Source organism: Melozone crissalis, unplaced genomic scaffold, assembly GCF_028551555.1.
Source record: "Melozone crissalis strain CALT ecotype California unplaced genomic scaffold, PUWL_Pcris_2 ptg000114l_1, whole genome shotgun sequence".
NCBI classification, from domain to species: Eukaryota; Metazoa; Chordata; class Aves; order Passeriformes; family Passerellidae; genus Melozone; species Melozone crissalis.
Genome location: NW_026535891.1, coordinates 752,552 through 769,767, shown reverse-complemented (window position 1 = coordinate 769,767; position 17,216 = coordinate 752,552). Strand labels below are relative to the sequence as shown.

General features: G+C 53.0%; 1 protein-coding gene across 2 annotated transcripts in view; it reads left to right on the top strand.

The window, feature by feature from the left end:
* MEF2D (myocyte enhancer factor 2D) overlaps positions 1–17,216 on the top strand; it is a 94,716-nt gene that overhangs the window by 21,898 nt on the left and 55,602 nt on the right. For both annotated transcript variants that reach the window (XM_054292817.1, XM_054292816.1), the window contains exon 2: positions 6,132–6,200. The gene's annotated coding sequence lies outside the window, so the exon portion shown is untranslated. The remainder of the gene's footprint in view (positions 1–6,131; positions 6,201–17,216) is intronic.

Sequence of the window (17,216 nt, the reverse complement as noted above, 5' to 3'; positions counted from 1 at the left end):
TGGAGATGGATTCCCTCCTCCTGTCCCCCTTTCCAGCCCCTGGGGCTCTGGCACCACTGGATGGGAGCTGGGGCTCCTCGCTGTGTTTAACTGCCAGCCTGTCCTGCCTGATGCTCCTGCTTGGAGTGAGATCTCTCCCGGTTTGTTCCTTCACAACTCTTGGTGTCAAGCCAGAGGAAACCCAACTGGACAATGCTCTAATGGTCTAACTAAACCTTGGAGATATTGGCAAACTGAAGGCTGGGCCATGGCTGAGATGCTTTAGTTTCGTGGACTGGGGAAATGGAGAAAAATGAAGAAAGTCCTTTTTCTTTCTTTTATCTTTTTCTTTCTTTTTTTTAAATTATTTTTTCTTCATTTTGTCTGCTCCTTGCTGTTGTTGGGACTCCCTGAGACCGACATGGCCCAGCTCTGGCAAATGGGGTCTGGGGTCTCCCTGGTTTGAGGTGGGAGTCCATGAGCACCTGGCAGAGGAGCCGGGGGCTGGGTTGGCAGCCCGAGGTGGGGAAGTTCGGGTTTGGCATCCAAATGTTTGCAGCCCCGAGCCCGTTGCTAGAGGAAACGTGAAAAAAGGGGAAGGAGAGATTGCGGTCAGGGCTCTTCCCCTCCGCAATCTGCGCCTCCCTCTTGGCCCCTCCAGCCCCAGAGCTGCTGCTCCTGTCCATCCATCCCCCCTGGGCTTTCCAGATGTGTGCTTGGAGTCCCCATGGTTATTTATTTGGGGTGTTTGGTGTATGTGTGATGTAGGCAGGGGTTGTTTGTATTTGGGGTTTATATGCATGGGAATAAATTTGTATTTGGGGGTTTATCTATACATGTGGGAATATATATATATATGTATTTGGTGGGTTACATATATGGGATTATGTGTATTTTGAGAGGGCTATGGGTATGGGAATATATATATTTTTTGGAGTTATATATGTGGGAATATATATTTATATATTTATATATTTATATATATATAAATAAAAATATTCCCACATGTATAGATAAATCCCCAAATACAAATTTATATATATACAAATAATACAAAATATACAAAAAATACAAAAATACAAATAATACAAAAAATACAAATAATATACAAATATATAAATAAATAAATAAATAAATAAATAAATAAATAAATTTGGTGGGTTACATATATGGGAATATGTGTATTTTGAGAGGGCTATGGGTATGGGAATATAGATATATTTTGGAGTTATATATGTGGCAATATATATAAATATGTATATATATATTTATATATATAAATAAAAATATTCCCACATGTATAGATAAACCCCCAAATACAAATGTATATATACACAAATAATAGAAATAATACAAAATATACAAAAATTACAAATAATACAAATAATATACAAATATACAAAAAAAATATTTGGTGGGTTACATATATGGGAATATGTGTATTTTGAGAGGGCTCTGGGTATGGGAATGTAGATATTTTTTGGAGTTATATATGTGGGAATATTTATGTGTTTGGGTGGGGTCAGCCATCCATTTCTCCTGGGCTTTCCAGCTGTGTTCTTGGAGCGCCCCATGGCAGTGGCCATGGTTATTTATTTGGGGGCCTTTTATGTTATTATATGTATGTGTGATGTAGGCAGGGGTTGTATGTATTTGGGGTTTATATGCATGGGAATAAATCTGTATTTGGGGGTTTATCTATACATGTGGGAATATATATAAAATATATATATAAATATATATTATATATATAATATATAAATATATATATATATATATATATATTCCCACATGTATAGATAAACCCCAAATACAAATTTATATATATACAAATAACACAAATAATACAAAATATACGAATTATACAAATAATATACAAATATACATATACACAAATATACAAATAATACAAATTTATATATATATTTGGTGGGTTACATATATGGGAATATGTGTATTTTGAGAGGGCTATGTGTATGGGAATATATAATAATTTTTGGAGTTATATATGTGGGAATATTAATGTGTTTGAGGGTGTAAGCAAAGACTGGCTGTGTGTGGCACAGGGGGTGCTGAGCATCAGCTGAGCAGATACCCAGAGAAGTCACCAAAGCCATTCCTGCACATCTCCAGGATCCTTCTGGGCAGGTTGGAGCAGCTCCCTGCTGCCTTTGATGGCAGGTTGTGCCAGCCTGACTGCATCAGTTACAAACGGGGATCCCAGGAGGTTCCCCTGGCTCTCCTGCCCTCAGGAATTTTGGTTGGTCACTTGGTGAAACCAAAGCTTTGGTTTTCAAGTAGGAGCAGCGTTAGCACCTCAGCGTTTCTGCCCCAAAGCTGGGCATAAAGATTGTCTTATCTAAAGACAATCTTTCTTTCCCCTTCTTTTTTCACTCAGAAACAGGAATTCACTCGCCTTTGCCACCTCCATCCCTCCCCTATGTGTTTATTTTCCCCTCAGCTTATAAAATAACAGCATTTTGAAAACACAATACTTCCCCCCTTCCCTGGGCAGCACTTCTCTGTTTATGAGGAGAAGGTTTGGAAAGCACGTGTGTGGTGGGGTGAGCCCTGGCCAGTGGCCTGACCCAGCCCCAGCCCCTCAGCAGGGCCTGTGCAGGTCGAGTGGTCACTTTTGAAATGCTCCAGAGGTTCTGGGAGCAGTGCCAGATCCTCTCTTGGAGGGGCAAAGGACGAGCATGGACAGACAGGGCAGCTGGCAGTGCCACTGAGTGGGGGCTTTGCTCCTTTGTGCCAGCTCAGAACGTTGCAAAATGGGGGCTTGGGGCTTCACTGGGGTTTGCTGGTGCTGGAAGTCCCACCAAAGGTCCAAAGAGCAGCAGATCCTGCAGCTTGGGCAGGGGGTGAAGCTGCTCTAAAGCTGCAGGCTGGAGAGGATCAGGATCCCAGGAGTGTCACCCCACGTGTGCTGTTCATCCCTGTCTTGGGTGACACTGGGCTGCAATCCTGCAATGTCAGAGGGACTTGGGGGTTCACTGGGGTTTGCTGTTGCTGGAAGTCCCACCAGGTCCAAAGAGCAGTGGATTCTGCAGCTTGGGAGGGTGTGAAGCTGCTCTAAAGCTGTCAGGCTGGAGAGGATCAGGATCCCAGGACTGTCACACCATGTGTGCTGTTCGTCCCTGTTCATTCAACCCTGCAATGTCAGGATTATCTGCAGGCTGAACACCCCAAACCCAATCCTGCTCCCTCTGGAGTTCCCCACCTTGGCCCTACAAGGGCAGCTCAGATTGGGTCAGCAAAGGCACTGCTGTTATTTGTCACCATCTGGGCACTGTGGCACGGCCAAGGGCTGCGTGGGGTCAGCTGTTATCCAGAAATCATCATCCTGATGGCCTGGTGGGCTCTGGGAGCCGGATGTGGCTGCTGCCCACCACCAGCCATGGGCAGCTCTGTCAGTGCCAGAGTCTGTGAGTGGTGACTGTGTGGCTGTGCTGGCTGTCCCATGGCACCACGGGCATCCTGGACATTCCTGGTGTGTCTAGCAGCATCTCCCACTGAGAGAAAACAGCTCTGTGCAGACATCTGAGGTCTGGCCTGGCCACACGTCCCCCACTGCATCCTGGTGGGCTGTGGAGCTGACCCCAGTCCCCCCAAAGCAGAGCCAGCCTTGGCCACATCCTCCTCTCAGCCTGGCCTGTGGTCCCCGGTCCCCACGTGGCTCTGCCACCACCCCTGCAAGGCTCTGCATGCTGAGACCAAAGAGAGCGGGTCAGACACTGAGAGGAGGTTTAGGAGCCTGTGGTCCCTGATCTCTACGTGGCTCTGCCACCCACCCTGCAAGGCTCTGCATGCTGAGACTAGTGGGAGCTGGTCAGACACTGAGAGGAGGTTCAGGAGCCTCTGGTCCCAAATCCCCTCATGGCTCTGCAGTGCTGAGACCAGTGGGAGCTGCTCAGACACTGAGAGGAGGTTTAGGAGCCTGTGGTTCCTGGTCCCCTCATGGCTCTGCAGTGCTGAGACCAGAGAGAACTGCTGGGACACTGAGAGGAGGTTTAGGAGCCTGTGGTCCCCAATCCCCATGTGGCTCTGCCGCCAGCCCTGCAGGGCTCTGCAGCGCTGAGACCAGAGAGGACTGGTCAGACACCAAGAGGAGGTTTAGGAGCCTGTGGTCCCCAATCCCCATATGGCTCTGCAGTGCTGAGATCAGTGGGAGCTGGTCAGACACTGAGAGGAGGTTCAGGAACCTCTGGTCTCTGGTCCCCTCATGGCTCTGCAGTGCTGAGACCAAAGAGAGCGGGTCAGACACTGAGAGGAGGTTCAGGAGCCTATGGTCCCCAATCCCTATGTGGTTCTGCCACCAGCCCTGCAGGGCTCTGCATGCTGAGACCAGAGAGAGCTAATGGGACACCAAGAGGAGGTTTAGGAGCCTGTGGTCCCCAATCCCCACATGGCTCTGCCACCACCCCTGCATGGCTCTGCAGTGCTGAGACCAGTGGGAGCTGGTCAGACACCAAGAGGAGGTTTAGGAACCTTCTGAGAGAGCCTTTGCCTTAAACAGCACTTCCCTCATCCTGGCTGGCAGCGTGGCACCGTGGCACTTCTGTGGCTGTCCCTGTCCCCAAGGGGTCAGTCATTCTGCAGGACACTGTTTTATTCAGGGGAATGAAGGAATGGTCGTGAGGGGCTGACAGCTTGGTCTGGGCTTAATGGGACAAGGAGCCCCGCATCCTTGTCCCTGCCGCTCCCCGTTGTGGAGGACAGACTGTCCGTCTGTCCTGATGAGGGGATCCTGTGCCTGGTCCATTTGCAGGACTCCAGCCCGAGTTCTGGGAGGTTTGGGGCTGGAGAGCCGCTCACACCTCGGGGGTGTCCCTGCGCTTGGCTCCTGCGGCGGGAGGAAGGGGCAGCCCCGCTCGTGGCTCCAGCTTTGTTCAGGGGGAATTTTGTAATGGCAGGAAATGAGCTGGCTGTGGGAGGGGAGGAGGCCGGGGGAGGAAGGCTGGTTTGTGGTTGGAGCGGAGGATGAGGACGCCGGAAAGCTGAGCACAATTCCTCGCTCTGCTGCAGGTGCTGGGGTGAGGCTGCGGCTCGGGAGCTCTGTGCCTCAGTTTCCCTTTTGTTCAGCATCGTTCTGTGACCGTGTTCACAGGGGATGAGAATGAGGGAAGAGACGAGGATCTGAGTCCATGTTTCAGAAGGCTTGATTTATTATTTTATGATATATATTATATTAAAACTATACTAAAAGAATAGAAGAAAGGATTTCCTCAGAAGGCTGGCTAAGAATAGAATAGCAAAGAATGATAACAAAGGCTCTGTCTCGGGCTCTCTGTCTGAGCCAGCTGACTGTGATTGGCCATTAATTAGAAACAACCCCATGAGACCAATCACGGACCCACCTGTTGCATTCCACAGCAGCAGATAATAAATGTTTACATTTTGTTCCTCTCAGCTTCTCAGGAGGAAAAATCCTAAGGAAAGGATTTTTCATGAAAGATGTCTGCGACACGGTTCCCTTCATGGGAGTGTGCTGTGCTGGTGATGGGCTCTGCACAAGTGCCAGATGTTTGTGACCACCAGTAGATGATCAGCACAAGGCCAGCTGAAGCCTCTGGGCTTTGCCCCATGGGTCTCCTCCCATCTCCCAGTGTGAGTGGGATGAGTTTAGGAGCTGAGTTTCCTTCTGGGCCACGGCAGATTCTCCACATGTGCTGCATGCATTCCCTGGGACAGTCTGAGCAAGCTGGTCACTGCTTTTTCTTGTGGGATGTGCATAAGAATCTTCCCAGAAAACACAAAGTTCACCTCAGCTTTGAGCAATTCTCTGCTGGCCACGCTGTCTGCCTGGGCCACATCCCTCATTAATGTTAATTCTTGGTTTATGATTTGTTTCATTCCTGAGCTCTTTTGAATTTCTTTCCCTCTGGTCTCACCGAGATGCTTTCCACATTGCACAGCCCCAGGGCCCCTGGATCCCTGCAGGTCCCACTCAGCCTGCATGGCCTTTGCAGTGGTGCTGAGGATCAGGGCAGTGCAGGAGGGCACCCTGCAGCCAGGTCTGCAGGGGATGCTGGGCTCCCCTCACTGTTCCCTCCATCTGTGCTTGGATGGGACACATGGGGAGTCCTGTCCTTGCCTGTGTCCCCACTTCTGTCCCCTCACACTGACAGCTCCTTGCTTTGTCTTTGCAGTTGGATTGAGGAGCGGTGGCTGCAGCTCATCCCTGCCAGGAGCAGAAGATGCAGGAGGCTGCATAGCAGGTATGGGGCAAATCCCAAACTCTGAGTTCCTGCCTTCCCTTTGGGTTTGCTTGGCTATGTGTGTCCCCTGCTGCAGGCTGGGAGCTGCAAATGGTCCCACAAAGGATGCAGCTCAAGGGTCTTGGCACCATAGTGGTGCCAAGCAGACCCTGCAGCCCTGCTCCAGGGAGGGCTGGTGCAGGAAGGGCACAGGGAACACCCTGCTGCACTGTGCACCCCTCACCTGCTCTGAACACGGGGGTCCTGATGTGTGGGATGGGCAGCAGAGCCCCCAGAGCAGGGCAGGGAGGTGGTGCCCAGCACTGAGTGCCACTGCTGTTCCCCAGTGCCCATCTTCCCCTTCACTTCCCCAGTTGGCACAGCTCTGTAGCCACAGCACTGATTTGGGGTTCTCTAGGTGTTTTGCAACACAGCCCTGTGTATCAGTGCAAAGGAGGTTTTTTTTCTGCCCTGTTTTCTCCCGGTGTGGACAAGACTTGTGGCCAAGCCTGCTGTTATTTTGTCCCTTGCATTCCTCTAAAATAAGGTGCTGCTGGGAGAGGGCCTCATGTCCAGGGTTTCTTTCCTTTTCAACCTTCTTGGCCTGTTTATTGCTCTTACAGTAAATGTTTGTGTCTCCTGTGTCTGCAGTGAGGTTGTGGTACAGACACCACTGCGGGCTGCTTTATGAGGGCTCGATGGTTTCATGAAATGCATCTTCTGTACCTGAGAGTGAAATCAATAAAAGGAAAGATTTTTAAAAATAATACACCCCTAGCTCCTGAGCGGAGGGGGCTCTGTCACGACTGCTTAGCGAGCAGTTTTGTGGGGTTGTGATGACTTTTAGTGCTGGAGAAGGGGGCAGGTAATTTATTTGGAGGCCTGGTGATGGGAGACAGGGGCAGCATCACTGTGTCCTCTGCAAGGTCAGCAGCCAGGGCTTCATCTGCTGATAGGAACCAAGAGCAGCTCCCCAGGCTGGGCCAGGGGAGTGCAGCAGCAGGGCCCTGCTGTGTCTCAGTGATGCTTGGTGTGTGCCAGGGCACAGGAAGGTTTGAGGGCTTGGCTGGGTCTGTCTGAGTGCTCTGGGAGCGTTCTGGGGGCTGGTGTGGGAGCAGCTCTGATCCAGTCTGGGCCCAAATGACTATTCGTAGTACCTAAGGGGAACATGTTTTGGTGTGGTGAGTGACTACTGGAGTGTTGGGACAGTGGGTCTGTCTGCTGTGGGGTGTGCATGGAGGGCAGCACCCTCCCTGGCTCCCAAACACCCCAAGGCCAGGGCACATTCCGTGCCCCAGCCCGGATGCAGGTGGGCGGTGGCAGGATGTCTGTCACTGCCTTCTCCCCCTCATCACTGCCCAACTCTGACCAGTGACAACAGCTCCTTGTTCTCTAGTTTCACACAAATTCTTGGGGTTTGGGTTGGCAGTGTCCTCTCTCAGAGCCCTCGTTCTGCCAGCACACAGTTTTGAGCGAGGAGGAGCAGTTCAGTGATGGCTGCAACTGCAGAACTGCTCGGGGAGGAGGATTTGGAACAGCATCTCTGGGGACTGCTTTAGGACTTGTCCCCTTGGCTGTGCAAGTGACAGGAGCTGAGCAATTAGAGGAGCAGTATTGATCCAGCCTCGGGAGCTGTGACAGCGGCACCGGGCGATTCAATCCCGGTGAAGCCACGTCCTGGACGTGCAGCATCGCTGCCTGCCATCAATAGGCATTTGTCTGAGGCCAGCCCCGTCTGAGGCCAGCCCAGCAAACCTTCTTCTGTGACAGAAGACTCTGCTAGGGCCTGTGACCTTAACTGAGTCCACTCTTTTGTGTCCTGAAGATGGTGGCTTGGTCTTGCTGCAGCCACGCTCGGTAAATGACGTGTCCAGCCCTGCATGCAGGGATGTCTTCTAGTGAGATTTTGCATCCTGAGGCTGATTTCCAGCTGCTTGGAAAGAGCCCTTGGGTCACCAGGTCTGTTCCTCTGCTCTCTAAGCCCTTTCCTATGTTCTCTTGGAGGTTTATTGGCAACTGGAGTTCACAACTTCCAGGCTGCCACTGTCCTGGAGGTGTGAGTGTGCCACCTTACCTGGTGGGATCTCTTTGCAAGATCCCCATCTCCAGGGAGAGCTTGTAAAATCCAGCCAGCGGGCACAACGAAACCAAATCCCCACTCTTGACCCTTTTGGATATGAAATACTGAATTTGGTGAGGCAGTGGGTGCCTGCTGTGTTTGCCGCAGCTGAAATGTGGCTGAGCTGTTGGAGGTCACCTTTGCAGTCCCCGTGGAGCCGGGTGGCCTTCTCTGGTCACGGCACTGCCCTGCGCTTTGGGTTCTGAGCTCATCCGCTATTTTACCACTGGCGGGAGGAGGGGGGGGAATAAAAGCGTGTCTTCAAAGCCCTTTTCCCTTGGGGAAAAGCCAGCTTGGTCAGAAACGTCGGCGCAGAAATGTCATCTGACCCAGCAGCTGCCTCACGCCTCCCGGGGGTCCTGCGGCGCCCGCTCGCCACGGGCCGGGCCCGGCTTTGGGCTGCCGGAGGAAACGAGCCCGGCCGCTGCTTTTTGGCAAGCTCCGGCCGCTCCCTTCCCCCCTGCGGGCTCCAGCAGCCCCTCCTGCTGCCTCCGCATCTGCCCGTGCCCTTCAGAGCACCGCGCTGCCTGGGGGCGCCGGGGCTCGGGGCCGGGGCAGCGCTCGGGGATGGCGGCTCCGGCCGGCGCTTCCTGCCGGCCCTCAGCGCGCAGCGGCCGCGGAGAAGGACGCAGCCACCCTGTCTCCTGTAAGTACCTCTCACTCTTTCCACTGGAGAGTTAAAATTAGCAACTTCTTTTTTTATAAGGCAGGCGTCGCTTTAAGGCTCGCCAGCCCAACTGGGTTTCCTTTTATTACTCCCCCCTCCCCCGGCTCCTTTTCTCTTGATTTTTTTTATATTATTTTGTTGTTATTGTTCAACGCGTGCGTGCACTTTTCTCCCTTTTTATTTCTTTCTTTATTTTTTTTTTATTTTTTTCCCCCCTCCTTCTTTTCGTTCCTTCCTATTTTAAACACGGGTGACGCTGCAGTGTCGGTGCGGAGTTTGGAGCCAAATAAACAGCTCGGCACTCACTCCCCCACCCCGATCGCCTTACAGAGCCCGGGGCCGGAGCCCAGCGCCGAATTTAGCCCCTTATCTATTGTCAGCCTCCGCGGTCGGCGCTGCTCTGCCAGGGGAGGGCTTGCCCCGGACCCCCTTATTGCTCCTGACACAAATTCTCGCTGTGAGTTGTTGTTTTTTCCCTCTCCTTTGTGTTCGTGCTAAAGCACAGAAGTGCCCTTAAAGCAGGAATCGGGACCCGTTGCTTTTTTTTTTGTTTTGTTGTTGTTTTTTCCAGGGCTGGGTGAGCAGGGAGGGAGAGAGGGGGAAACTGAGGCACAGAGGTGAGCATGGCTCCCTGATGGGGACTGGGTGAGCTGGGATTTCCTCTTTGAGGAATCAAAACAAACATAAACCAGGAAGGAAGAGGCAGCAGGAACGGGCTCAGGGGCAGGATCAGTGCGTGTCCCGGGGGATAAATCCCTTTGGGAAGGCCGTGCCCCCTGTCCAGGGCCGGTCCGGTGCCGGTGTCTGTGCCGGGGCTCCACCGGGATCTCCGCCGGGACGGGCCGGGGCCAGCAGCTGGAAGTGGACGTCCCAGCCCGGATCTGCGAAAGCAAACAGGAAGGCGAATGGGGAGCAGCCGCTGTGTTTACTCAGAGGTTATTTATTGTGGTTCCTCAGAGCTTGGTCCTGGGGACTTTAACACCTTCCTGCTTGCTGCTGGGTCCTTTCGGCCAGGGCTGGAGCCGCGGGCACATCGGAGGTGAGCCAGGTGCCAGCATGGTGTCAGGCCCGGTGTCACACTGGGGCTCTCTGTCCAGCTCCTTCTCCTCCCCTGACTGTTCCCTGAATGTTTGTTTTGCTCCAGAGCCCAGCCTGGCTGGGGTGGATGTGTTGGGGCTGGATGTGGTGGGGCTGGGACCAGGGCTGAGCTTGGCTCATCCTAGAAAAATCTTTTTTCAGGGTTTTTATGCTGTTGCTGCTTTGGGATAACTGTTAATAATGCTGATAATGTTCATATCCATGTCTGTGAAAATGAAGGTGCAGAACCTGTAGGAAGGGGATCTTTCAGAAATGCTTTTAGTGTTTCCCTCCCAAGAGGGAGGGAGGAGGGAGAAGTGTTTCCCTTCCCAGGCGTGTGCTGCTCTAGCTCTGATGCTCATGGATGGGGCTGGAGGATAAACTTTGGCTGTGCTTTGGGTTAAACCCTGCCCTTTACCATTGCTGGCTGGGTGAGGGGGGTTCTCCCCTCTGCTTGCCTTGTGTCACAGGGTGGTCTCCTTTGTTTGGGAACCATTACAGGGTCCCAAGGTAACAACAGCTGCAGAGCCTTTTCCTCCTCCTGCTCCTCTTTTGGGCAAACCACCCATTTGGGCTTCATTGATACATTTTTACATCCCCATCCTTCAGCAAAAATACTGATTTAAATATTTTCATTTCTTTCTACAAATTCGTGCCTTACCTTTTCTCATCCCACCTTTGACAAAAAACTGTGGTGTTTGATTTTCTTTCCCAATATTTTCCCTTTTCCAAGAGGAATTGTGGCTGGTGTTTCTCCATGGCATTCCTGCACTCACAATACCTGCCCTGTCCATCTCCTGTGTGCTTCAGGAGCATCCCAGTGGCTTTTCTGCCATGATAACATGGCTGGGAACCATGACAAGCCCTTGGCCTGAGCCGTGGCCATGTGCCAGTGATTCTCCAGCACAGATTTTGGAGTGTGCCACACCAGGATGTGATGGTGCTTGTGGAAGGTGCCAAATGTTGGCATTTCCCATTGCTCTCCTGAGTGTCACCTCCATGCTCTGCTGGGATGTCCTTGTGGGCAACATCCACACCCCCAGGGCTGGCCACAATCATCATCCCTCTTTTGAAGAGAAGGGCTCAGCTGCTTGGGGACCTAAATCCCCCTTGCTGAAACACAGAATTTGGCCTTAAAAAATCCCCTTTTGGGGCAGGATGCTGTTCCTGTGTGCTGGGATGGGCTCTGGATGAATCTGTCTCAGTGGGAACCATCACCCAGGTCTGTAGGGGCTGCTGTGGGGTCAGCAGAGCTCATGGCCTCACTGCTGTGCTGGGGGAGCAGCAGGACAGGATTTGTGTGCCTGGGACAGGAATGTGTGTGCTGTGAGTGAGCAGCAACAGCTGAGAGCCAGCTGTCCTGGTGGATTTGAGCTGCCTGATGAGCTGGGGCTGGGTTCTCACCCCTCTGGCTCAGGGGTACAGCTGATGGCAGAGCCTTTGTGGCACAGGGGACATCCTGGGGGATGAGGGACCTCGAGTTTGTGTCACCCTGGGATGCTCCAGTGGTGCCCTGTTGGGCTCTGGATAGCAGAGTGCTGCTGCTGGCTGGTTTATTTATGGGCTGGGTTGCAGACACTCTGTTTTCAAGGCAGCACAGGAGAAGAGGAAGTTGAAGCAGTCTTTGCCATGTGGCATCTTGTCCCAGTTCCTCCTGTTTGCTCAGAGCGAGGTGGGTTGGGGCTCAGTGGCAGCCACACCATGGTCTGTGCCTCCTGGTGGGCTTTGGTGGCTCCTCCTCAGACAGGTTCCCATGCCCAGGGCCTGGATCTCTGTTCTTGGTGCTTTTACAGCCCCAATGCTAGGTTTGTTTCATTTATTAAATGGAATAACAGTGTCTGGTGTAGTGTGGCTCTGAGCAGAGTCTGGGGCTATGGACCAACGTGGGTTTTGGGGAATGTGCAGAGATGGGTGGGCATGTCACCTCTGAGACAGGCAGATGGCCAGGATGACAATTTTTGTGGCTTTGTTTCCAGGCTGGAAGTGCCAGGGGCAGCTTGGAGCCGTGATGGTGCAGTGTGAGCACTGGGATGGAGGCAGGAGTGTGGTCCTGCCTGGTCCTGCCTGCTCCTGTTGCTGTTGGCCAGATTTTTTCCATCCAAATCTCCTTCTAGTGAGCTCTGCTATGGCATCACCCTCACAGTAATTAGCATTGCCATATCAGGGACAAATTAAGACCTTTTTTGCTTCTTATCCTTCTGGTGACCACCATCACCTTCCCAGCAATGGGGGCTCCTGATTTCACCAGCTCCTCTGCACCCCAAATGAATTCTGGACCCTGCAGCCCCTGGGGAACCTGGTGCTTCTTCCCCAGGAGCTCCAGATGTGCAAACCCTGATTTGGGACAATGCAGGAGCAACATCTGCCTCTGCATTGGGGCCTGCCACAAGTGGTGGTTGCCTTGGGCATGGATGCAATCAGCAGTTTATGCAAATTAAATCAAATCAGCAGCCTTTGGGCACCATGGCTGCTACTCACCAGTGCTTGGGGATGCAAAACCAACAAAGAAATGGTTGCGGGAGGTGGGTTTGAAAGATCCTGGTGGCCTTTGGGAAGGGGCTGAGCCTTTGGGAGTTGTGCTTTGGGAGGGGGGATTGTGCTCCAGGGCCGAGTTCTGGGGTGGCACTGGGGACCTTGGGCCTCCAGGCAGCTCTGGCTCCCAGGCTGAGCCCACCCTGGGCTTTGGGGGGTCTGCAGAGCTGCTCTGGGGTGCTCTGGGTGGGGATGGGGCACAGAGTGGCTGAAAATGTGTCTGGGCTGGGGATGGAGATGAGCTGGGAGAGCTGGAGCTGTTGAGAAGGCTCCAAGGTCTCCCTGGAGCCTTCTCCCCTTCTAGCACCTGAAGGGGCTTCGGGAGAGCTGGGGATGGAGCACAGAGTTGCTGAACATTTGTCTGGGCTGGGGATGGAGATGAGATGAGCTGGAGATGAGGCTGAGGGAGCTGGAGCTGTTGGAAGGCTCCGGGGAGACCTTGGAGCCCCTTCTAGCACCTGAAGGGGCTTCAGGAGAGCTGGAGAGGGGCTTTGGACCTGGATAGGGAGGGATGAGGGCCTGGGATGACAGGACAAGGGGGAATGGCTTCCCACTGCCAGCATGGGAATATAGATGGGATATTGAGAGGAAATTCTTCCCTGTGATGGTGCTGACACCCTGGCACAGGTGCCCAGAGAAGCTGTGGCTGCTCATGGATTCCTGGAAGTGTCCAAGGCCGGGTTGGATGGGGCTTGGAGCAGCCTGAGGTAGAGGTTGGGATGAGTTTTAAGTTTCCTCCCAACCCAAACCATTCTAGGATTTCATGATTTGTGCCACAGTGCCCTTGGGCAAGGAGCAGGAGGATGTGCCAGGCTGGTGCTGAGGACATTCCCCAGTCCCCATCCCAGTGACACAGGAGGGAAGGGCAGAGTTCCCCTCCTGGGACAGTTCCACTCCCAGCTGTGCGCTGTGGGGCTGTTGAGGGTTTCCATTGCTCTCTGGATGGCCTGGAGCTGCAGTTGGGGCTGATGGGATTTCCCCTGGGTAGAACCCACCAGGAGGAGAGAGATTTGTCCCCTGTGCTGCTGGAGGAAATCCCGTCATGGAGAGCCCCCAAATTCCCAGCAGGGAGGGATTTGCTTTGCCCTGGTGCTGCTGAGCTGCCCCTGGGAGCTCCAATGCTGAGATCCTGCCCTGTGCTGGAGCTGGAGGCAGTGATTGTCCCCTTTGGGTGACAAATCCTCAATGTCCTTGGTGACCACGGTGGTGATGTGACCCATGGTGAGGCTGCGCTGGGCATGGGTGTCCCCTCAGGAAGGGGGTGCCAAGGAGGGTGGAGGCAATGTTGGGGTGCTGCTGGGGTTCATGGAGAGAGGAAAACCCTCTGAGTGAAACATTTCAGCTTCTCCTGGGCTCTCCCCACACCCCGGAGCAGGAGGGGAGCAGAACTGCAAGGCCCCAAAAACTGCAGCCATGTCCACCCCCTCCATGGCTCCCATTCCCTCCCTGTGGCCTCAGCACCAGTGAGAGTCCCCAGTGTGGGGCTGGTTTGGGGTGCAGAGCTCGTTTGGGGTGCAGAGCTGCTCCTGCACCCCACCAGTGCAGGCTGAGCTGTGACAACCTCCTGATTTACCCAGTGCAGCATCCAACCCCGAATTCAGCTCCTGATTTACCCAGTGCAGCATCCAACCCCCAATTCAGCTCCTGATTTACCCAGTGCAGCATCCAACCCTGAATTCAGCTCCTGATTTACCCAGTGCAGCATCAAACCCCCAATTCAGCTTCTGATTTACTGAGTGCAGCATCCGACCCTGAATTCAGCTCCTGATTTACCCAGTGCAGCATCCAACCCCGAATTCAGCTCCTGATTTACCCAGTGCAGCATCCAACCCCCAATTCAGCTTCTGATTTACTGAGTGCAGCATCCAACCCTGAATTCAGCTCCTGATTTATTGAGTGCAGCATCTGATCCCCAAATTCAGCTCCTGTTTTACCCAGTCCAGTATCCAGCCCCAAATTCAGCTCCTCATTTACCCAGAGCAGCATCCAACCCCGAATTCAGCTCCCTCTCCTTCTCGCTCTTTTTTTTTTTTTTTTTTTTTTAATGAGTCAACCTCTCATCTGTCATATTAAACCTCCTCATTACCAGGTATCTAAATTTTGCTCTGACAATAGTGACAGGGGAAGCTGAGATCTCATTGCCACGGCTCAGGGGCTCTGGGGAGCTGGCAGGTGGTTATTTCATGCCCTGCAGGGAGCCGTGGGGGTGGGCAACAAGAGCTGGATAATGGGCTCTTGCTTGCCATCATTTGGAAAACCCTACTTTAGTGCAGAGGGAAAAATTCCCCCCGGTCTCTGCCTCTGGAGATGGTGAGAGATGGAGAATGTGGGGGAAGGGGAGCAGATTTGGGGGTCTGGCTGCTGCTCCCTGGGTGTGAAGGTGGATTGGGGTGGGAGTGTGGAGGAGCAGTGGGGACTAGGACGGTCGGGATGGATGGAGATGAGAGATCTCTGAAGCCAGGTCCTGGGATTTGGGGTTTATTGCAAAGGGCCTGGGTGCAGGGGCCTGCTGGGATTTGGGGTTTATTGCAAAGGGCCTGGGAGCAGGGCCCTGCTGGGATTTGGGGTTTATTGCAAAGGGCCTGGGTGCAGGGCCCTGCTGGGAGCTGCAGCCACAGCTCGGAGCAGGCCTGAGAAAAGAGAGAGGGAGAGAGGGTGAGAGAGTAAGAGAATAAGGGAGTAAAAAAAGCTAAGACAGTAAAAAGGGTAAGAGAGTAAAACGGTAAGAGGGCGAGGTTCCTGTTACAACACAATAAATCTTCTGTGTTGAATATTCTAATTCTCACTAACCAGTCTAGTACAAGATACAAATCCTATAGCATTTCCATACAGCCTATAAGAATCATTACATTACCACACTGTGTTACATTTTAAAGCCTAAAAACTCCTCTTTGGGCCCCTTCTGCCAAGCTGTAGGGTCTGCTCTGAGCCTTGGGCCTGTCTGCAAGCAGAGGGTGTTGTTCCATCACAAGGGGATCACCTTCAGCTGGCCACACCATTGTTTTCCAGTTGTTCAGTAACTGAGGGATCTCAAAGCTTCCTTTCATTTCAATCTCACTTATAGTTTCTATAATCTCAAAATCTTTTGGCAGACAATCATATTGATAAGGCTTTCCTGTTTCATCTTCCCCAACAGGAGTGGTTGTGGATGGAGGGTAAATGGGGATGGAGGGTAAATGGGGATGAGGGTAAATGAGGATGAGGGTAAATGGAGATGGAGGGTAAATGGGGGTGGAGGGTAAATGAGGATGGAGGGTAAATGGGAATGGAGGTTAGATGGGGATGGAGGTTAAATGGGGATGAGGGTAAATGGGGGTGGAGGGTAAATGGGGATGGAGGGTAAATGGGGATGAGGGTAAATGGGGGTGGAGGGTAAATGGGGATGGAGGGTAAATGGGGATGAGGGTAAATGGGGGTGGAGGGTAAATGGGGATGGAGGGTAAATGGGGATGAGGGTGGCTGGGAGCGAGGATAGATGGGGCTGGAGGATGGATGGGGGTGGCACAGGGCTGCCCTGTGCCTGCAGTTGGTACCACTGGGGAAGGTGGTACCCTCTGTGCCTACTGGGGTGCCCCCAGGGCATGCAGGGTTCCCAGCCTGGATGTGCACACCTGAGGAAGCTGCTGAGCCACCTGGGACACCACAGGCGGGCTCAGGGTGCTGGGTGACCTCTGCTGCGAGGATGCCACCACCAAAGTCACTGCTCAAGGTCATGAGGCTTAATCTGGCAGCTGCATCAGCCTTTGGTTGCTGTTCTCAGGGTGCTCTGAAGGTTCTTTAGCAGGGGGCTGTCCAAGCCCAGCAATGACCCTGTAGCATCTCCAGAAGAGGGGACCAGCTGCCTCTCTGGGAAGCCACGTGGTGTGAGGGGCTGCAAGTCCCTGCTTGTCCTGGTCCCACAGGCTTTTCCCTCCTGAAACTGGATCCTTCCCTTGGGTCAGGGTTCCCTGGTTGGCTTCTGGACAGCACCAGGCAGGGCTGTGGCTTTGCCAGTGCAGCTCCTGCCCAGCCTCCTTTCCCTGAGTCCCCTGTGTCCCCTCTGCTGTCTTTGGCTGTGCTGGCAGTGCAGAGAAGGTCCCTGGCTGTGCCCCTGCCTGTGCAGAGCATGTCACCAGTCTGGGATGTGCTGTGGATGTGCTGGCATCCCTGGCTGCCTGTGGTGTGGGATGGAGCTGTGATGTGGCTGTAGGGCACCAGCGTTCCTGCTCTGGGGGCTGCCTCCAGTTCTTGTGCTGGTGTTGGCACTGTCACCCTGTGCTGGTGTTGGCACTGTCACCCTGTGCTGGTGTTGGAACTGTCACCTTGTGCTGATGTTGGCACTGTCACCCTGTGCTGGTGTTGGGACTGTCATCCTTTGTTGTATTGCACTAAATAGTTTATTTAGTTGTTGCTTTGGGATTCTTACAATCCTCGTGCTGGTGTTGGGACTGACACCCTTGTGCTGATGTTGGGACTGTCACCCTTGTGCTGATGTTGGGACTGTCACCCTGTGCTGATGTTGGGACTGTCATCCCCATCCCTGTGCTGGTGTTGGGACTGACACCCTTGTGCTGATGTTGGGACTGTCACCCTTGTGCTGATGTTGGGACTGTCACCCTGTGCTGATGTTGGGACTGTCATCCCCATCCCTGTGCTGGTGTTG